This window comes from Lonchura striata, chromosome Z (assembly GCF_050655825.1).
Source record: "Lonchura striata isolate lonStrDom1 chromosome Z, ASM5065582v1, whole genome shotgun sequence".
NCBI lineage: Eukaryota > Metazoa > Chordata > Aves > Passeriformes > Estrildidae > Lonchura > Lonchura striata.
The window spans coordinates 51,534,256-51,557,361 of NC_140740.1; the positions used below are offsets into that span (position 1 = coordinate 51,534,256).

At 41.9% G+C, this 23,106-nt stretch overlaps 1 protein-coding gene across 1 annotated transcript in view; it reads right to left on the reverse strand.

Annotated features, from left to right (window-relative positions):
- The window catches only part of C6 (complement C6), a 48,126-nt gene extending 25,154 nt beyond the window's left edge, over window positions 1-22,972 (reverse strand). The window contains exon 1 of the mRNA XM_085566648.1: window positions 17,363-22,972. The gene's annotated coding sequence lies outside the window, so the exon portion shown is untranslated. The remainder of the gene's footprint in view (window positions 1-17,362) is intronic.
- Window positions 22,973-23,106: the final 134 nt, after the last annotated feature.

The window sequence follows — 23,106 nt, forward strand, 5'->3', positions numbered from 1 at the left end:
TATTACCTCAAAGAAATTCAATGAGTATTCTGCCTGACACTGTAGCATTTCTAGCTGGGCTTCACAAGGTCATGTCTCATCTATTTAATCCTATATCTAATTCCTCATATCTAGAAAAACTGTTATTCTCCAAAAGCAACATCTAACTACCCTCTTAGAGAAGCCAATGCTCTCACTGCAAACCTCTGCTGAAGGGGGAAAGTCTAGAGCTGTAAAAGGGAAAGAACAGAAGGGAAAAGAAAGGAAGGGGGCAAACACCACAACATTTTCTGAGAGGTAAGCAAAACAAATCAAGCAGGTCTTCAACTTCAATGGCATCCCCTGATGGTTTCCATATTCTCTAGGTACAGAGATGGGAAAAGCTGCTCATCCCATCCCATAAAAATTGTATCTGTGGACTGTTATTACCAACCTTCAGTTCTTCAGATAATGAATAGAAAGAGTTTAGTGCACTACATCCCTCATCTCATACTGATCTTACAGACATAGCTTCAGCTCTCTGTGTTCTGACAAAATCTGGAGTTTTAAGAGCATAAAGTGATACTATTCACTAGACATTTTTTCCTCTCAAAATCTTCCTGAAAACAAAACACAAGAGAAATTTTTCACCCCTACAAAGCAGATGAAAATTTATCAGGATGGAGTGGGAGGAAAATACACCTTTCACTTAATTTAATAATTCAGAGAGTTGTTTTTCCTCCATATATGCCCCCCATAAGAAGAGATATTGAAACAAATAACAAAAACAAACACCCCCCCCCCCAAAAAAAAAAAAAAAAAAAAAGAGACATCTTTAAGCGCAAAGGCTATTTGAATGACTTCAATACTGAGCTGTTCTGATACATCCTGTGGCAATAAGAAAAGTGAACCATAGAACATCCCAAACACTCTGTTCCTCACTGGGCTGTCTGAGGACAGGGGTGGCAGTGCCACTGGCATGGCACAGCAGTGTCAGGCAGCCCTGCATGCAGCCAGGCATCTGTCACTTGTGCTCTGCTTCATGGGGTCAGGGATCCCATGGCTCTGCCTCCCTGGCTGCCACTGCAGGGCTGAAGGAGGTGTAGGATTGAAGAGCAGAGTCAAAGCTTAGAGAAGAGGGATTGAATCAGTGTGGAGGATTCTGTGGAACAGTAGCACCTGTGAAGAAAAACTATTTATGTACAAATATTGGACAAGGAGATTCAGGTTTTATGAGGCAGAGTTTAGAATTAGCTTCCCTCTTCAGCTGCTTTGTTGAATTAACAAAGTCAGGCATTCTTTCTGTTATGCAGAATTTTCTGCTTCCTTGAGTTTAATTAATAATCTGGAAGTCTTTGTAGCATCAGCAGTAGGACTAAGGGCTTCATTATATTGGGGATTATGGGTGTGGATATGGGTGTGGGTGTGGGTGTGAGTCTGATCAAGGTAATTTCAGGACAACAGGAAGCAGAACTAGCTACCACTTCTGAAAATATGTTCAGGATGTTTTGCTCTGGATTAGGCCCAGTTCAGGGTATTCAGGTCTGAAAAGCACATTCACTGCTTGCACCACCAGGAGGTGATGCAAGCACAAACATATTTTGCTGAGTTTCTGCCCTCTTGCTGGTACCCCATGGTAATGGTTGGCCTGGAGCTAAGGATGGAAACCCAGCTCAGTACCTTCCTTTGTTTCAGAAAACAGTCTCATCACTTCTTTAGCCCAGAGGATACCTGGAAATTAACTTAAAGCTTCTCCCTTTTAGAAGCCATACTGGATTTTATCCCCATTGAGCGCCCAGCAATGGCTTCGGCAGACAGATGCATGACCACAGGCCTATCCCAACACAATTACAGCATAAACACATTCCCCTGAACAAAAAAAAACCCCTTCTTCCAGGGCCTGAAATGCTTAGAAAGTGGGTTTCATCTATCACACAGTGAAGGACCAAAATCTTGGAGAAACTAAATCCCAGGTTCCATCTTGTAAGGCACCTTAGCAGCAGAAGGGACTGAAACCCACCAGAAATGCTGCAGACAGGCATCCCTCACTCAGTACGCAGACACCTCACCTCCCTTTGCAGCCACCCTTTCCACAGTACCCTGCTTTCCAGACCAGCCTCCAAGGGAGAAGGAAGCACCATCTGAGTAAGAGTCTGAGCAGGTCTGTCCCAGGAGAGAGTCACTCATCCTCCATAATACCGGCGGTAGAGCACCTCCTCCACCATAGCAAGGAACATGCAGCAGCCACCACTGACAGGCCACAGATGGATGAATGCAGGGGAGGGATGGCAGCATTTTGGCCACATGCTCTTGTTCTGCCTCATCAACCTGGCCCACAGTTCATGGCTGGACCATGAGTATCATGGCACATGAGCTGGCACCACCAACCTATCCTAAAGTGTCTGTCACATGGCAATGTAAGACCACAGTCTCCCATTTGCAGTTGCTGCCTAAATTACTTCTGTCACTGTTGAAGCCACCCAGCAAATTAACTCTCTCTAGGTACCCATAGGCATTGGAGCACTGGAGTGAGAGAGGGATGATGAGGTCTGAGGCAGTGAACAAGACCATATTTGGATTCCCTGAAGCATCACCCTCAAGATATGCTGGATACTCCATCTGTGCTTAGTTCTTCTGTGAGAAATGGCACTTCTGGAATGCTATCAAACAGGAGGGACAACAGACCTGTGAGGCACTTGTATCCAATAGCTTAACAGATATTCTATTTAAAACACAGGATAAAACACCTACCATTTCACACAGCAAACTGAGTTCAATTCAGATGGTGGTATCATGAGCACCTGCAAGCATACCTAGAGTGCAGGAGGCAGCAGGTTGTGCCACATCTGATTTCCCCAACATTATCTGCAACATTTGTCAGAAGTAAGGAAGCTGCATACTGCCTACCTACAGGCTTTGGATGCTCCCTGGGAACCACCTCTCAGAAGCTGACCCAAGTCATGGAAAGTGCATGGGGAAAAGGCTCTGTTCCAGGCCACTGGAAATACACCTTGCAACTGCAGGGGCCATCTGCTGTGCTGGCCTTTCTTGCATGGGGACAGAAGGTCTAGTAATGTGTGTGTATATATAAGGCAACTACTAGAAACTGAAATTTTCCTTTACAGGTTCCATAGACTTATTTCTATTTACTTTCAGACCATTTGCTGGTAGATCTCAGCTTCCTGAAAGAGGTAATGTTACTAAAAATGAGGAATATACGATCCTGCCTGACAGAAAAATTAAGGGACAGAAAAACTTCAAAAAGAACAGTACAAAGCAATAAGGATCCTTGATAAACAATGATAACTACTACCAAACAAGTCTGATAATTATCAATTAAAGTAAGTCACATTGTTGGATTAAAATAGGATCTGAAAGCCACCTCATTAGGAAAAGGTGAAGGGAACTGGGTGCACCCCTAACCTGGGCTCCTATCCCAGTGCACCCATTCCTAGCTCAGACTCTGTGCAGAAGTTGTGACTCTCTGACTCTGCTGTTTTCTCCAGGGACTATTCTGGGACAAACTTCTTTTCTCTGCAGAATCTGAACCAGCCAGCCTTGCCCAGGATTACCAGCAGTTTCCACGAGGCACAGAGCTGTGGTTCATGGCTCTGTACAGTTGTTTTGCAGGCAAGAGTTGACATATGCTGCGGGGTTTCCTCTTCTCCTAGATATTTCTCAGATTTATGAAGTTCAGCCCATGGCCACTTTGGCATTTGTCAAAGTCCTTTCCACAAGTGCTGTGTCCCCAGCCTGGTACACTTAAGGGAGGGCAGCCAAGCATACTGCATTGGTGCCTGATTTCTGTCAGACACAGAGAGAGAAACCGAATAAGAATGGTGTGTCTCGTCTTACTTGGGACAGTAGAACATTAACACTAAGGACAGGAATGAGGAAAGCCTAGGAAGGAAATAGGATTTTCTTTGCTGCAATGTACATTTTTCACATCATAGAGGCCCTGTGCCACATGAAAGCTCAATCCTGCAAATATGTAATGTGTGAATGACCTTACATCTCCAAAGAGGCTTTTTGGGTGACTTGAATCAATTAATGGAATTGCACAATAACTAGCGAAATTCCTCCAGCTCTACTGAAGGCAAACTTCACCACTAGGGAGCACCACTAGACAAAGTTTTTTAGAGCTTTTCTGTATTGAAATCAAACTACGACTATAAACTACAAAATACATTTAACAATGCTACAATAAATATTTTAAATTGCAATTTTTTATAACTACCCACTGAGAAACTAGATGAATCAGAATTAATGGGGCAAGAGATTTTAGTTTATTTGATCACAAGGCAAGTCCTGTAAATGGACACCTACTAAGAGCTCTGCTGATTCATCTCTGCAATTCGTGGATAATATTTTTTGAAGTTTCAGTATGATTGGTAACTTTATCATCATAAAAAACCCACAAATACCAGGCAATGAAGGAATCTTTCTCTACCAGAGATGAACTTTCTAGGTCAAATCCAGAGTACATTACAGAGCCAAGAAAACAAACAGCTTGTTTTTTCTGTAGCAAATCAAGATCAGAGGTGCCTGTGTGTGTTTAGCAGTGACTCAGAGGTAGATAAAGAAAATTCAGAGCTATAGCTCAAATCCCAGGTCACACAGCAGAACTGCCTGACCAGAGGTGTTTACTAACAGCTCACCCTGTACACCTTCAGTTCCTCTTCCACTTGCTGGAACCACAAACTCTCCTTATCCTCTCTTTCTCTCTGAGTTGAACACAAAATATAAGCATTGCTAAACACCTCTGCAGAGTGAGGTGACATTAAGGACCTGTCAAGCTGTGCTCTGGCTGTTCTGGCCTTATCTGTGTGCTCCATCAGCCAGGTTGCACCAGAGAATTCAGGGGCCTCTCAACAATGAAATGAAGACAAAGGCTCAAGTCAACACAACTTTGGCACTAAATGGCTTTGTGGACAGAGGTCAAAGCATAAAACAAAGTGATTGTTAAGGTAATATTTCAAATCTTATCTTCTGTTTCTGACACTAGAAGATGGGATTAGACTTGATAATTCAGGGACTCAGGAACCACTCAAGTTGCCAGTTTTCCTAGTCTTCATTTTCCCCAACAACCAGGATGTTGAAACACAGCCCTGCCATACCTCAGACCAATTCCCACAAAACAGAGGAGATTCAAATGGAGGCTGTTTTATAGCCACTGCTCAGCGAGGATCTCCTTTGTGTTTTGAGGCATGGCAGGAAGGATGTTTTCCAAACAAACATTCTTGTGCCATAGCTGTCAAAAGATGGGTGATGCAAAGCTTTACAAACCTGATGCACTGGAGATGGCACTCTGACCACTCCTGTGAAAGCTGTTGTGGTTATTTCATGGAAACTAACCTTCATTCATCAAACCTGCCAGGATAGCCCATTTTCAGTTGGATTAAGGTTCATCTTCATCAGTGGCATGTTATGTCTTACCTTGTCCTTCCCAATAGTCACATCAGTGTAGTGAATGTGCTCTAAATATCACGAGAAGGTGTAATTGAATTCAGTAGAAAAGCTCCTGCTCACTTGTATATTGCAATAACACTTAAGGTGACATTCATGATCATGTACTGAGGGACAGCTTCTGTGCTGTGGTGCTGCTGGGCTGGCCAGATGTGCCAATTCCAGGATGGCACATCTCTGAGGATGCTTTAGTCTACCCAAGCACTGTGGGTTTGAGGCAAATGGGACTGGAAGAAGTGGGGCAGCTAAGGGGAAATTAAACTGAAAACAGTAGTTGCATACCTTATTTATGTTTGATACACTCTCCAAAGCTGGATAGGAGAAACCATACAGAGGGTGAAAGTCTTGAGGGTTTCTGGGCATTGTATGGACTACAGAAAGCAGAAATTAAACCAAGCCCTGTGTTGGTAGACAATGTTTCCCTTTCAATACAAGAACTACTAATTCCTGTTTTAGAATCCTGATTTCTGACCTGCCTTTATAGCCATGGCATCTGTATAAAGGTCTGGTCTCCAAAGTGTTTCTGAGCCACACTCTCAGTGGAACAAACAGACAAAGTTTTGTGTCAGGCAGGAGTGCATGAAAGGAGTCCTGAGCTTTGAGGGGTCACAAGGTCTCTCTTGCAACTCTGCTGTGATTTGACCAGTGATAGGTCTGAGCAGACCTAAAAATCAAACCATGGCTCTTGTCAGCTGAGGTGTAAATGCTAATCAGGGCTCATGAACACTGTTGTTCTGGGAAGATATTCCTCTGGCTGGTACATATGTGACCCAGCCTATACATTGTAGTGCATTGCTAGCTACTGAAGATCAGCCTCAGCTTTGCACAGAGCCTGTGTCTGACAGGACTGCCTGCCCTGCAAACTCCCAGAGCCAGCAAACACTTCAGCAAATGCGGGGTGAACTGCCAGGTGCACATGGAGACTGCTGACCTCTGCTCATTTGCACTCACGTCCTGAAATACCCCTGCAATACACCAACACACCCTGTTTGCAGCGATTGTGACCATCAGCTACAGCATCTGTTCACAGTTAGCCTTCTTCAAACAAAGCATTATGCAGATCCCACTGCATTTTTCCAAGGGCTCCCCTTTGCTGCAACCACCCCCACCAGAAGAAGGGAAATGGATAAGCTGTCTGCCAAAGCATTTGGCTTTCCTGGACAACCCCAAGCCCCTCCCCCAGTAGCAGCAGCAGTAGGATCTGGTCCTGGAGACAGCCTGTGTTTCTAGACAACAGCTGATGCAGGACAGTGCTGTTTGCCCAGGCTCCAGCACTGCTCAGCCTGCATTTTGAGAAAGGCCTAGGTGAACAGGAGGCAGCCCTGACCTGGTGCTAATGAACTCAGTCACAACTGCATCGCTATAAAAGTGTTTCAACACCATTCAGCTCAGATGAGATATTTTTGTTTCATGCTGGTGCAAGTGGGAAATGTTGAACTCTAATGTGCTTGCAGTGATTGACAGGCTCACAAGGGGATCCAAAGATATCTCACTATCTGTCTGAGACAGCTTTTAAAATCGAGCTTACAGTAGTCAATCCTTCTTCAGAGATTTAATGAGTTTAACAATCCTCCCAGTAAACCAACACTCAATTTACAAAAATAAACCCAGGGGGCAGGGAGTGAATTCAGGTAGGTTTTAGTCCCCTAAGCAAGCTCCACTGAAGATGAAAGATGGTTTTTGGTGTACCTGTTCTGCAGCTAAGCAGAAGACTTGAGATAATTCTATAATTACATGTGTGCCCTTCTCTTGAAGCAGTGGCTATTTTCATACCTCAGCCCAATAAAGGAAATGTGAGAGGCATCTGTGCTGTGTTTATAGCTCCATTAGCCTTTCTTGAACTGTAAATTACTTGGCAGTGTCTGAGACAAAGGGAAAGGCAGGGCTGGATTGCAAAGGAAAAGTTTGAAGCTCACAGCTAATTAAAGTCTTTCAGATTTTACTGCCTAAAGTTATAGTTCCATTGAAAATTTACTCCATAGTTATAAAGCTCATTAGAAGAAATCAGCACATTTAGTATATGTCTAGTTGTAGAACAGACAACTGTAAAACATACTTTTTCATATATTTTCTTTATAACCTTTCAATTATTGTAATTTTCCATGGCAATCTTCCCTTTTCTCTCTTTCTTACTCTTCATCAGTCAGCGAATAAATGAATGAGTTCAGGCTCTGCCTAGCACAGTTAAAATTTTCAGAGAGAAGGGAGTTAAAAGCAATAAATTGTACTCCCATTTTCAGCCCCCTGGTTTAACCACAATGACAACACTAGGAGAACATAAAGGCAGAGCCTGTGAGGACCAGTAGCAGGAGACACAGTGCTATAATGGCATCTGGAGCATTATCAGTAGCACAGTTGTGAGTAATTGCATTAATTGCCTTTAATTACACTCTGTGACCTGAAGTGAGCTGCTTCCAAGAAACATGACACAATACTAATCACGATGGGTTTAGAAAGTAGCTGGAATAAGTATGTGGTTAGATCTTTGTAATGAAAGCTACAGCTGAAGCGACAGGCATGCTGTATTTGTGTGCCTGTTTTACAGATCACCCATAACAGAAGTAGAGGACGAAGCAGAAGACTTTTCTTCATAGAGTGAAACCTATGCAAAGGGCAAATCGGAAATGATGCTTTGCTTTCCTTTTCATAAATGTGACCTCTTTCTCCTGCCATTAGTGTCCCTATTCCTACAGAAAATCTTTAGAGCTGATGCCAATCCTAGGATTGGCACATTTGGCCAGCCCAGCAGCACTACCACAGTTTCTGCTGGATAGTAACATCTTTGCCATGGGCACAATGCAAGTGGTAAATGACTACAGCTTTCCACAAATCCTGAAAGGATTCTTTTTCTCAGAGTCAGCTTGTCTCCTTTTTAGTTGCAGTTCTGCAAAGATGAATAAATGCATTGAGGCAAACCTGTTCCATGCTGGACAGAACTTCCTAATGAAATACAAATGTCAGTGGAGGAATTGCATTAGAAAGGCATTCCCTAAGCTCTTCAGCCAAATCTTGGGATGGACCTAAATTCCCAGTCTGACGCCCCAGCAGAGCTAGGATGTTTGCTGGTACACACGTGCCTCAGCGCAGGCGGACGGGCTTTTGAAGTGGTCTGCTGTGGAGCCAGCATTACTGTTTCTCTGTTGCTCTAGTGTTCTACAGCAGGATGGAGCTGCTGGTGTTGCCATGCCACCTTTACATCACTCACCTGCAATTATGGTAGCTGCACTCTTCTCCATGACTCAGAATGTTTTATTCATGATCCATTTATGGTAAGACAAAGCACAGGGAACTCTGATGATACTGGAACTCCTTTGCATGCTGATGGCAAGGATTTCAGCTGTGAGTCCCTAATTCTCATGCTTTACACTGACATTGCATGTTTGAAGGAGAGTTGCATTCAGAACCTGCTGCATGTACCTTTATCTCCATGCAACCTGCATGCAGAGTGCAGTTGTCAGTTTAAATTTGGTGTGTATGCCTCTGTATGCAAAGATAACTGCATGTTTGACTGCTTGAACATCTGTATGAAGATGGAGGGAAAAGTGATACACTGTTTTATGGTTCAGGCAGTCACCTTCTCACTCTTCCCGTCAAGTTCCTTCAGAGTGGTGAGACCCCCAGACTGACCCGCAGCTTGGCCACCTCTGAACTGCACTGTAAAGCATTCATACCCGGGAAAATAGAGGGGGATCTATATTGTAAATGTAGGTGAACCCAATGGGAAGAAATTACGATATCTGACTCAATTCAGAAGTCTGAATTATTTCTTTATTATAACTATGCTAAAATACATTAATATACTATATAAAAAGATACTAAAACTACATACTACTTCCTCTAACACAACTCATGACCCTCTCCTGAGAGTCCAGACACAGGTGGATTGGATTGGCCATCAGGCTCAAACAATCCTCACCAGAATCTAATCAAGTACTCACTCCAGGTAAACAATTCTCTAAACACATTCCACATAAGAAAAACAATGAGTAGAAATAGAAATTGTTTTCTCTATCATTTCTCTCTGTACACCTCTATAAAAAATCCTAAGAAGGAGAGAAATGTGCTTACCACAGATCTATATTATGCCTACTCCTGCTGCTGTTTCCTCTGTAGCAGACATAAGTGGAAACCCATACAGTTAGACTGATGAAAAGGAAAAACCAACTTCTGCTTTGGCCTTCATTGTGAACATTCATGCAGTCATAGACTGTCCTTTCCCCTGCCCAAGGTGTCAGTAGATCCTCAGTGAGTCCTTTTTGAGTTTCTGATATTCAGCCTTACCTGTACTGACCAATTTTGAGGAGTTCAAGACATGGATCCAGTAGGTCACACTGTGATTTTGTTTAAGTCTACCCATCACATGATCTGTAGTTTTATATTTATTTTTAGTTGCCTTAAAAATGTATTGCAGGTGGCATATGTATATATTTATAAAGGCATTCAGTGGTTATATGCAAGTGCCAAAAAACATAACAATCAACTGACAGTTTGACCACGGTCCATATAATTCTTCTTACCTCCTACTTTGGAAGCAAGAGGCAAATAAAGGAACTTCAAATCTCCAAAACCACCATTTACAAGTAACTAAATCTTGACTTTTCTAATTGGTTTCAAAACCAGCAAAATAATTCCAGAAGCCAGCAGTGAGTCTCTGATTCCCTCAACTGTCCCTGAAAACCCTAATCTAAGGCCTTGCTCCTATTGTCATTGAAATAATGAAATTAATGAAATTCAAGATAGGGTAGAGGAGGAAAGAGTAGTCCAGAAAACCAAACACCAGGTTAGGAAGTAGAAATTACAAAAGCCACTCTCATACCTCCTTTTCTATGTATTATGCCAAGTCACTCACTTTTCTTGCCCTTTTCTTTATCTATTTTTAGACTCAGGGGTTTATTCACCTACTTAGAAAAAGGTCTGTTCATCTCTATGTCCCCTACATGATTTTCAAGTTATTAATTTTCTTGGATAAAGACATCACTGACAGCCAGGTCTATCTTTCATCACATATTTAGGAACAGCCTGGACTTTCCATTTCACTGCCTGCAACTGTATGAACTCACAAAAGAGACAAAAGAAGACAGTGCTCTGCAGGAAAGGGGAATATACCAGGAAGGCTTCTGTTCTGTGCTTGTGAACCGCAGGGATATAGGATGCAAGAAATCTGCTGATGGAGGAAGCTGGTGAAGATTCAAGCATACAGTGTCCTTAGTGATTTAACTCCACAGGAAGGAGGTCTCATGACTAACACAGCACACTCAGGCCCCTGGTGCATCATCATTGCTAACTGCAGGCATTTTGAAGCTGGCTTTCCCACCCACACCTCCTCCACTAAATCCACCTATTCCCAGTGTTTGGGCATGGACAGCCCTGCTCTCAGATTCTTTATACATTCACAGTATGTGACCAGCACAGCTGTAACACTCATCTTTCCTTGCCCAGATGGTAACATAGCAATAACCTGCTGCCACTGTCCTCCATGGGTGCCTTTCTCTCCAGCCAGCCAGCCCTCCATGCAGTCACTCAATCCTATCTGCACAGAGGCTGGGCACCACTCTGGGCTGCCCTGGCCATAGTTTCTCCTTCACAGGCTGCTCCACACTGCCATCATGGCACCACGTGCTGCACAAAGGACTCATGGTGATGCCTTGGAGAGGCTACACTCAAGATGGACAACAGTCATCAGTTTTCTTAGAAAAATATAAGTTTAGTCTATTTGTATATCAGGGATTAATTGTCCAATTACAGCTTCAGGTAATTAAGTCATATTCCCCCAGTTTGCTCCCCCAATTCACTTTTGTTTATGTTTTTTTGGGCCTGAGGCTGAGATGATGACCTTGGTTCCCATCTGAGAAAGAATTGTTTTGTCTAACTAAACTGTGAAGAGATCTTACTAACACTATATATGAAGTTTCAGAGTATGCAGTGTAGGATCTGAAAAATATAAAAGCTAAAGTTAAGGCATCAATGCTAACTATGAAAGGGCATTGATGGGTTTGGCTATAGAGGCTCCCATTTCAACTTTTGAAGTCAGTCTTGATGAAAAACCTGAAACAAGCTTAACACTTACTGCAGCATCAGCATATTGCAATTACCAGCCATACAGTATATTACATGAACACTTGCTCAACACCACTTTTGCCCCTTAAAGATAGTCATAATGAGAGGGTTTTCAGCAATGCTAATGATGGTGAAGAAATCTGACTGTGTCACTGCAGTAATTTAGCCCAAGGGAACCTGTAGAAACAAATGAGGCAACATATATCACAGATCTGCCTTCTTTTTTTCTGCTATTCACCCTAGCCAACAAGGTCATGCAAAATATCTTTCATTTCATTACAGACAATTTGAGTCATTAACATCAAGCTGACACTGTAGTGTTAATTCTGTTCTGCAATGGTAAGAAAATGGCTAGTGACCTGAATTTTCCACAGGCAGAGTGAAATTGCAATGCTGCAGCCAAGGTCAGTTCCATCTCTGGGTATAAACAGGCTGTTCCTTCAGACAAGGATTAGAAAGGTCATGCTGTATTGGGTCTGACTGAAGTAAAGTTCACAGCCCTCACAGTGCTGTGCTTTGCATTGTAGCTGAATGGGTGTTGATAACAGATCAGCGTTTTGGCTACTGCCAAGTATTGCTGTCCCTCTGACATCCCTTTCCCACCAAAGGGGATGGGAGTGGGCAAGATCCTGGGAGGGCACACAACCAGGCCCCAAACTAGCTGAAAGGATAGTCCATATCATATGATGTCAGATAGATATTTGAACTAAGGGAGAGAGGAGGAAGTGGGAGGGGCATTAGTGAGTTTTCAGTGTTTGCTTTCTGGAGATACTGTTATACATGCTGAAGTCCTGCTTCCTAGGAAATGTCCAAACATTGCTGCTGATGGGAAGTAGAGACTGATCTTTTTCCTCTTTAGCTCCTGCACACACAGATCTCCACTTGTTTCTTTCTTTTTGCTGTAATAAAACTGCTGGTTTTACACCATCTTAATCTGTCCCCTGTCCCAGGGGGAAAGGGAGCGATAGAGCAACTGAGTGGGCACCTGGCACCCATCCAGGGTCAACCTGCTGTACATGTTTACAAAAGGGTCCTAAACAGACATTGGGAAGAACAGTAAAGGATTCTTCATTTTAAAATTATTTTGGAATTTTGTGATAATGCTGGCTGGATTTTTTTTTTTTTTAATTGAGAAAATAAGAGCAAATCAAATGAGAAGCTTCTCTAGTTCTGTCAGACAGACTCAATGAGTGTAAAAAACCACAACTATGAAGAGGAGGGATTAGTAGAGCAAGTAGGAGCTGTAAGTTTAGAGAAGCTTATGACACCAAAGAGAAGTACATTCTGTGTGACCAAGCTCATGAAGGAATTTTATTTCTTTTTGAACAAGATGCATAAATTAAAAGGTTTTGTATCACCACATTAACTCAGCTTCATTTTTCCTTATGAACGAACTAGCTGAAATGCAGCTTTACTGACAGGAATTTGGTTTTACTGTTCTGATGACCATAAAATCCTGGTGGGAGAATTAGAACAGTTGAGAAAAGGAAGAATCTGTGGCCTACCAAAAAGAAAAATTACCCAAAATATGAGCTATATATTTAAACATTAACTAGTTGGTGCCTCATAGTAGCTGTGTGTATAGATTGCCCTTTCTAGAACCCTCACAATCTGACTAAAATGAAAGATGATGTAATACAGAAGGAGTTTTAGGACTACTAGATTAAATAAAGCAAGATATCACCAAAACTATATATGGTGCATTTGTAAGACACATTCAGCACAGTGCTGAATATTCTCCCAAGAGGAATCACAACTTACTTGATAAAAATACAGCCTTGAGCATGCATGCAGGTTTATTATAGCCGGGCTCACTGTTTTCTTCCTAACACAAGGCAAGAATGCTGAAGATGTGTTACTATAATATTGATTTAGTTTCTTAAATGTCACTTGAAGTCTCACTGCACTATTCACTTAAGAATTTACAAATATGAGCAATTACCAATCTTTTTCAAGTTGTTGGGGATAACCATGAAAGACAGATCTGTAAGAAATCACAGCAGAACCTTGTTATATGCACTCAGGAGTGTGAGTTGCATTCCCTGATTCCCTAAGGGGAAGCAAACACTATTATTTAGTGCCTTAGTATCTGGTGCTAAGCCCAAGGCTACCATATGGTCAGACTGTACAGATCAGTGTAAGAATTATTGTGCTTTGTAGGACATGGCAATATCATTTTTAGGTCACAACATTGCTGAATCAAGCAGCAACATAAAAAACAAGTCATGCCACCCTTAACAGTGGGTGGCACTGGAAATAATACATTGAGCACTTGCAGAGCAAGTTATGGACTTCAGACAGGACAAGTATGTCTTGTATTTGGCTTCTTAATGTCAGATTTTGAGGGCTGCTGACTGCTGTAAAGCAGAAACTCATCTTGATTTAAGTCTTGGTTTGTTCAAAGTACCACACAAACAGGTTTCAATGTCTGGCTGGTGGCACTAAGATAAATTGTGCCCACAGCCTCACAGATGCTCACATCACACATACTTTGTTTTTCAAAAGCCCTTTTTCACATTATTTGATCCTTGAGCAACCCTAAGAAAGGAATTATCATAGACTGATGCAACCAAGACCTCTAAATGCTATCACAATTCAGTGCATTTTGGTTTCACTAGCAGAATTTTGGTAGGGAGAGGACAGAGAAGGAGGGGATACTGTCCTGAAAGTAGATGTTTTCTTGTCCCTTCCCATGAAGAAAAAAGTCCATGCTAGACTTTAGCAAAATAGAAGAAAACAGAAAATAAAAGAACCAGTAGAGATGTCTGAGGATGGCTCAGTTCACAATTAGCCACTGCAAAATTTCTGAACTATCAATACCAGTGAAACAGTCTTTTCATGGGAATTGCAGGTCAGTCTGACATGGAGTATTTTGAACCACTGATGGTTCCCAAGGGGATGAATTCAGTTTGATTAAACATACGTGAGACATAAACACAGATGAGACCCAGACAATAAGCTAATACATGTACTGTTTCAGTAATAGTAACAGGACCTCATGGATTTTATAGTTACTAGAAAGTGGGTCCTTAAAGGATGAAATTTGCACAAGCCTCAGTTTAGTCTGAAGAACGAGCTGATTACAGAGTCAGACATTTCTCCTGAATTTACTGAAAATTCTTTCAGTGACACACAAATATGCTCAGAGTTGCACACTTCATCATCTTCAAAGCAACAAGATCAGTGTAGCATGGAGACAGTGTTTCAAAGGAAATATGCTTTCTGCCATCTGAACACACAGGAGCAACACAGGGGCACCTGGACTCGCTGTGGAGCCATGCTGATATCCTGACATGACTGGGAACTATCACAAAGGTGTTACCCAGACAGGAGAGCCAGCTGCCCCTTTGAAGACAAACTTTGAGGTACAGTGAAGAAATAGAAGAGCCATTTTCAGCAAATATAAGCAATTAACAGGATCTCAAATAACACAGCTTAGATACAACAGTGAGTCAAGGAAAATGCTACTTTTAAAAACAGCTCAAAGGTGTAGAAACTGACAGTCATATTGTACTTTTAAAACATAATAACCTTTCCAAAATGATGCAAAGCCTCCTCCAGCAGATGGGGAGACTTCTTCTTTTCACCCTTGGGCAACTGGGCATGTGTGGGACCACAAGCCTTTACCACCGCTGTCCCCAGCTGTTTGAAAAATCCACAGGGGAGCTCCCAAGGCTTTATGCTTTTTCCAAGTGAATACAAAGTGTTTGCAAATTAAAGCACGAATATTATCTATGCACTTTGCAGAGGTGTAAATGCCTATAAGGCAAGACCCAAGGCAAAAGGGCATAACCAGGGCACAACCCTACACCAGAAATGCTGTAAGAGGCAAGAACAAGACAATTACCTGTTAAAAGATTGCACATAACCCTCAAACAGGGTATGCAAATACATATCAGAATCAGCATCTGCGTCTGTTTGGAAGGTCAGTGTGCTCTAAACCATCTGCCTCAGAGGTTTTGTACAGCAATTCAAGGAAAGATGTATGAGAAAAAATCATAGACCAATATGTTTTGTCCTCTCTTCTCTTTTGCTCTTCAGAAGCTACCCATCCCCTTTTTAATCACAAAATAACAACACAAAGATCCCCAAACCATTTTGTTCCTTTCCAACTTGTCCAATTTTTAGGACAGTATGGATTAGAATCAAGATATTCTATTTTCCCCGTCTATCAGTATTTGAGTATTCCACACAACATAAAAGAGTCCCAGGAGGAGAGAATGGAAGAGCTTCAGACCAGTTGGCACATAGATCTGTTTGTGGGGAGCTGCCTGGGGCTAAAGCCCAGTGATCTTGCATCACAAAAGTATTTCTCTAACATAAGACGTTAGCAACTTTGTGCTGAAAAAGCATGTGTTTCTGGAAACAAGTTTCGAAATGGAAAAAAAAAACAACACCAAATTAATACATAATCTTGTAAATTACAAAAACACAGGACAATTCCACTTTGAAGAAGGTCCAGTCTTTCCTTTAAGTGTATGAAAGTGCTCACACTTATGCATGCATGATGCTTATGGGGCAGAATCACTGTTTCTTTTATTCTGAGACAGTAAAATATATAAAAAATAAAACCACATGGACTTAATGACAAATCTTTCTAAATGTAGTATGGTTCAACAAAGCCATTTTGTACATGGCTTTAGAAAAAAATGGACAAAATTCTTGCAACTCAGTTGGATAAATTCCAAAAGTATCAAAATGGCACTCAGATAATTAATGCTACAGTATTTACCACTTTCCTTTATGTAAGAGAGAACTTCTACAAACGTGAATAAATCCCATTTGTATTTATTAATATACTATTATACTATATATTTATTAATAAACTATTTCTGAATATGCACTGGGTCCCATCAGACAAAACAGAGCAAAAGTTAATGCTGATATTTTGCACCCATGGAATTCCACTGAAAAAATTTCTTCCACTCACCTGATCTAAGCAATGCTAAAATGCCATAATAGGAGCTGCCAAACACTGCCATGACACACCACTGGTTAACAGCATAAGGTTTTTGTCCAGTTTTTGTCCATCAGGCCCAAGAAAGAGAAGAAAACAGTGCCTTGCAGCAGTAACAGTTCTATGCATTTTCTTTGATATGAAAAGTGAGACATTCCAGTCCAATTCTCTATTATTCTACTCAGTGCTATGGAATTAAAAGTTATTACAAAAATTGTGAGCATAATGCTCCAAGCTATTTATTTTATTTTTGAAGGTCAAGAGATTTCTCTTGAATGTCTGTGAAAAGGACCAATTAAAAAAAAAGTAGCGGGGGAGCAGGGGGTTCACTGAATAATTAGTAAAGTGTATGCAAGTTCTCAGTATCAGTAACTTGGTTTCTTACCCAAAAACCTCTGCAAATTAAGCTTATTTTTTATTTTAAGAGTTGTATTTATTCAATCCAAAATCTTATCTTCATTGCTAGAAGAGAATATCAGAGGAAAACCTCCTCAGAGCTCTCCTTTGATAAACATTATGATTACTGGCAAATTAAGGCACTTTACACATGCATATTTGTTAACTGCAGCCTTTGCACAACTGATGCTTTCAACATACAGAAAGAACAGCACTGAAAGCTGAAAAGCAGCTTCATCACAAATTGTTGATTTACATTTCTTTTTGTCAAGTCCTTTTAGCCCTAATTGAGGACTCAAGGTTTAATTAAAAATAAAGCAGAAAGAAAATGACAGATACTTGAGAGCAGCAGCAGCCATGTTTGCCCCCCAACCAGCAAACAGCCCAGGAAGGATGCATTTGCATTTTCTTTTATCTGCTCCTATTTCTGGTTTAAAATCACCAATTCTTCCTAATCAGGCTAAACTGCAGCGAAATTTTAAAAAATCAGAACCATTTAGCTGAATCCTTAGAAACTTGAGATCCTACCTGATCTGTGTTCCTCTGTCCAGAGTGGATGGGTAGCCCAGGGCACTAGCCCTTTTATTTATTGCCAATAAAAGCCAAAAGCCTAAATTTCTTGTTTCTTAAGTACTCTGTAATGGCCGGCTGGGTTTTTCATGCTCCTCTTCTGCAGTGGATGTAACCAGCCATAGTCGTTGCTGAAACATCAAGTGTACTTCAGCACTTGCTAGCAACATGTGGTGTAACAGCCCCCATTAGCTTTCAGCAGCCTTGACATACACAAGCTTGGCCCTGCTGCTTGCCAAAGAGGGAGCAGCTAATGGCCCTGCCCTGTACCTCCCACTCTGCTTTGAGCTTGCAGGCTCAAAATGACAATGTTCAGACTATGTGGTCAGTTCTTCCAGTGGTAGTGTCAGATTTTGCAGGAAGATTTTTGAAAAAGCTTCATCCTGCCTTCCCCACTATACACAGGCCAATTATGCAGATGTACAAAGTTTCAGCCAGGTTTAGCTTGCTCATTTAACTGTTGTAGTAAGGAGAATATAGATTACATTATTTTCTTGCAGACTGTGTTGTCTGCACAAACAGATGTACAGAGTAATAATCCACATATTACAAAAAAAGCACTTGATCCGACCATATTAGAGCTTTAGTGATGCAGTAATTCAAGTAGGCAACAAACTCATCTGCAAAATGTTTGATTAATTGCAGTGCTGCTATTTTGTGCAAGTCCATGAATTGTGGAAATGATTAGCAGTTTGTGTAACTATGGAGTCAATTACCCTGAAGCATTTTGTGTGGTAGCTTGCTTTTGATCTGGAAAAGGCTATCGTAGTCCTTGTTTCCTTGAACATGGAGCAGAAAGACACAATAGCTTGTCAGATTGGACTGTGGGACAAGGCATGTGGATGTGCTTGATACCAGGCCGTTTGACAAGCTGTGACTCCAGCTAATGAAGTACTCCTGGCTCTCCACTCTGGTCTACATTATATGCACAAACATTTAGCCCACAAAACTACTGTCACCCAAATGTGGACTGGGTAAATATCCAGACAGTCTAATGAAAATCAGTACATCAAATAGATGAACGAAGACACAACAAAATTTTTTCCTCCCAGGAAGTGTTTTCAGCATTTGATAATCCTGTCTAGCCAAGGGTATTAGGAAGGATTAAATATGCAAATAAATGAAGCTGAAGTATTCTGTGACCCTATGATAACAAATCAGAAGGGTGCTCAAGGGGGCGCTATCCAAACAGAGTTTATCTTCACATGTAACTATGAATTAACTTTTATTCTATTTATCACTAGACAAGTGCTATCAGATTTTGATTTGTGTGAAAGATTACCTTATTTAGCACAATTTGTATTTGTTTCTTTCTGTTAGAAAAAACTGCTTCTGAGCACTTCCCCACCACCAAACTATTCACAGCATAGGAATTTTGTGAGACAAATCCACTGTCTGTATTAGCAACCTGCAACAAATTTATTGTTCATGAATCTGCCTAATCTTCTTTCAGACTGATGAAACATTCAACACCCATCCCAGCATCCCATGGTAAGAAGTGTTGTGGTGCAACTACCCAGCAGCTGAAATTCCCCCCTTATGTCTGCTCTGGACATGCCTCTGGAAAGGTTCAGGTGATGTCTCATCCTATTGCTTGTGGGACACCACTTGCAGCCATGACACTCGTGGTTTGATAGCCAGCTATGATACCTCCTCCTACCAGCCTAATCTCCAGTCCAAGGAGTCCTGACTCCATCTTTCATGAGCTGGAAATTTGTTGTAACTTTGCTCATCTTTGTTGCCCTGACTGAGCCTTCTTAGGCCTGCCACATGCTCCTTAATACTGGCTAACCAAACTGCACTAGTATTGATGGTGCCTGGATGAACACATAATGATGTGCTCTACTTTGTTCCTGTATCTTTCCCCATGTTCCCTACTGTGATTTGCTTTCTTGAAAGTCAAAGCAAATGAAATTTATTGCTTCATTTTGTTTCAGTGCTGATGCTAATGGTCAATAGAGGATTGAAAGGTAGACAGAGAGATGACAAATCCACATTTCTCAATAGCCTGGAAAATACAATACAGCATTTGCTGTTTGTATTCACTGTTAATTGCATATTTCATTGAAGTTAAAATATAAAAAACAGACACTTATTTTTGAAGCAATCCCAATGGAAATATTAAAATGTATTGGGCACTTTGGGAGCATGCAGCAATTCTATATGAGCAAGAAGGTCTAAAGAAGGTAAAAGTACACCTAGAATGTTTTCTTTCCAACAGCTTTCATGCTTTCTATTTCTCAGTGCTGTAATTGGAGGAAAAGCAGATATGTATTTATACAGTTGCAGATATGTGATACAATGGAAAAGAAGTTTGTTCAGATTTTAGGTCAAGTGTTTAATGAACATGGGCAAATCTTCCCATTATTGCAGGAAAATAATGTGGTGATTTTTTATTAAGAAACCAACACTCTAAAACCTTTTACAAGATCTCTGTTGACTTGTGTCAGATGACTGCCAGGTTGATGAGTACAGCACTAGAGAAAGGTGAAAGTGGCAAACCCTGACTGCTGTCAGTGTTCTTGGCCACAGCAGGTCACATCTGCACTGGAGCAGGCAGGGTTTGGAAATTTGGGAACAAGGAATTCATTCAGGTACCACCTAATAATATGACTCCCCTTCCTCCTGGATTTGAATGCAAACTGAGAGACAGGTTCAATGTTTCTGATTTTCTAGAAAAGCAAAGACAGAGGATTTAGACTGCAGGGTTGTTGTTGTTGTTTGTTTGTTTGTGTTTTATTTTGTTTTGGTTTTTTTTTTACTCCTAGGTAGGATCTATCCTGGCTGTTTCACCAGTGTGGTACCTGACATATCCAAAACACACCCCAGCTCATGCCCTCAAATTCTTCCTCAAAAACTTTACAAGCTTCAGAAATGTGATGGCTGCTCAGGGAAAGAAGTGGTTTGTCCAGAACACAGTTTGGCCAATGAGGAATGTTTGCAACCCCAGAAACTGTACAGGAACAAGGAAACAAAATGTATCTGCATAGATGGTGTGACATTAATGAGAAAGGAGCATGTGTATCCTGTAAATCAGGCAGGAGTTTTTTTTTATCTTTCTTCCCTTTTAATCAGAATGCTGTGAGGGAGAAATGGCTAGCAAGAAGCACTGCAAACTCCTACCTGCCTGCAGATTATTGTTCAGTCTTTAAGTTTAAGTCTTTATTTCCTTGTCTTCATCTGGCTCAAATATGATGGTGTTCAGGTAGGTCTTTCAGGCCATACTTTCAGGCTAGGCTGAATCTGTGTGATTGTGATAGAAACAAAAGAGGGTCAGGTCTTCAAGTGCATCCTCCCTCTCTCCAATAAACCTCCTCTCCCTTTCCAAGGTCTCTGATGTCCAGTGTAGTTTGTCTAAGGTGGGAACATCAGGGTGGGTATTGCTGGAGGAATTATCTGTGTGACTGCACAAGCAATATATTCCAGAGATGGGGGAGCTGAGATGACTTTGGTGCACATTGGCCTGCTAAAGACTGATGCCTATATAACTTAGATCAAAGTTACAAGGTGCTTATATAGCTTGAGTTTTAAGATACCAGTACAACCTAATACCTCTATATAACCTGATACCAATATAACCTGAATAATAGCTTTTTATACCTATATAACCTGAACCATAACTTTTATACCTCTCTAACCTGATATAAATATTTTTTTTTATACAATGTAATGGCTAGTATAAGGATAACTAGTTTCTTAATGCTGAATAGATAAAGAAAAGAAGAAAAAAACTCGCTAGGTGGATAGCTTTAGAGATAGGTAAGTATAGTACTAATGAGAAAATGGCAAGTGCAAAGCTAATTAGCCACAAAACAAAGAATTCAGGCCGGTTAAGACCGGACAGACCAAGAATCAGCGTAACTGCACGTGTTCTGATGGCAAAGTTGAAAAGTTCAGATGTGAAGAAGACCTTGGAAGTCTTCATCAAAGACCCCTAATGACACCCAGATTGGGGAGGCACAAGTGCAGTGCAAAAGGACTAATAACCATGAGATCATACTATATAAACTAGTTCTGGGGTGTATGTGATGATATTGTAGTGACACAGCAACACTGAGCAATACTGTACCACAGCACTTTGCAGAGGTGGGTGAGTTAGGAAGAGAAATCCCCCTCACCACCAGCGCTGCAATAAACAAATACCTGCTCTATAGATATCAGTCTATGGGGGTTTATTTCCAGCTTTTAGGGCATCAAGGGTATGAAATACTGCTGGAGACTGGAACAACTGGGTCTTCCAAGATTGCAGGCAGCTTCTTTGGGCATATTCCTCTGCCAACCTCACCCCCACATCCCCCTGCCCCTTGCCAGCATGGATGCCTGTAGAGTTTGTCCAGACTGAACACTTGCTATTGGATGTGTGAGTAAAACTACTAAGAGCCATCATGCTAAACTCAACCCCATGTTTGATGTCCCTTCCAGCTGACCAGCTCCATCTGCAATTTGTGCCAACCCCACATGCTCTAGTCCAGTAGCACTGCCAAGAGATGCAATTTTTACTCCTCTGTGTGCATGCTGGTTAGCTTTTAATAACCATATGAAAATTTGGTATCACTTCCAACATTTTAAAGAAGAGATAGGAGCTTTGTTGATTGATCATGATCTAAAGTAAAGACTACATTTAGTGTTTAGAAACCACTCTAGCAATGGTGAAAATTTATTCTGTGTACTGGCCAATAATATGCTCTGTTGGTAAGGCAATACCTGTGGGTTGGGAAGAAGTAGGGAGATATTTTTAGTAGCAGGCAAATTTAATTCATGGGTTTCTGCGGGGAGTCACTGAGAGACTTGTTCATCTTTCATGGCCTCTTCTACTGCAGCCCTGCAGCCTGCAGCCTTCACCTGGGCCAAGCGAGGGGTCACAATGAGTAGGAGGGCACTGCATTTGGGCTGGGTCTGCCCGTGACACAGTAGGAGAAGTGAGCAACAGAAGTCTGTCCTGAAAAACAAAATTTCTGGCCTTGTTAGGAAAATACAGTAACACAAACCTTAAACTTCAAGCTTCTGCCATGCAGAAAGGCTTTAACCTTCTAACATACCACACCCAGCTTTGGCTGGAAGCTGGCCCTGCTGCTGCATACAGAGCACTCTTGCTGGGAAGTTGCCTGTGCCCGGTTCTGAACGGAGTCCCCGCACTCCACAGGAGACACCAGGACTCACCTCCTCACTGGCATGTCCTAGAGCCAGACTTGGGGCAGCAGTCAGTCTGCTCTGGTGCACCTGCAGGCAAGCAGGGCTTGGCTTGCCTCGATGGTGGGGCGCGCTGAGTGCGGGCAGCGATGTGGGACGGCCCGGGGGACAATGAGACAATCTGGCACTTCACAAGGGTGGTCCCCTGCGTTCCAGACACCAGTGGCGTGAGCCAGCAGGCTGCTCCTGTGCTGCCTGAGGCAGGCTGGGGCTGGAGAGCCCCACTGGGGAGAAGAGGTAGCCAAGAGCCCATCATGTCCCTGGCAGCATGGACACTCAGCATGGACATGCCATGGGCAGCATGGACACTCACAGCATCCCATGTTATTGAAGGGTCCCTATAGTAACCAAGTAAAAAGGACAATCCCAGTGCAATGCCCTCATGGGACAGTCCATGTACACGTCTTACTTAACAGCACAGCCTGTGTCTAATATATGGCTCCACCCCATAACCCCAAATTATGCTTAAAAAGCCTCCCACATGAAAAGCTTTAAATGAGGCAGTGAAGCCA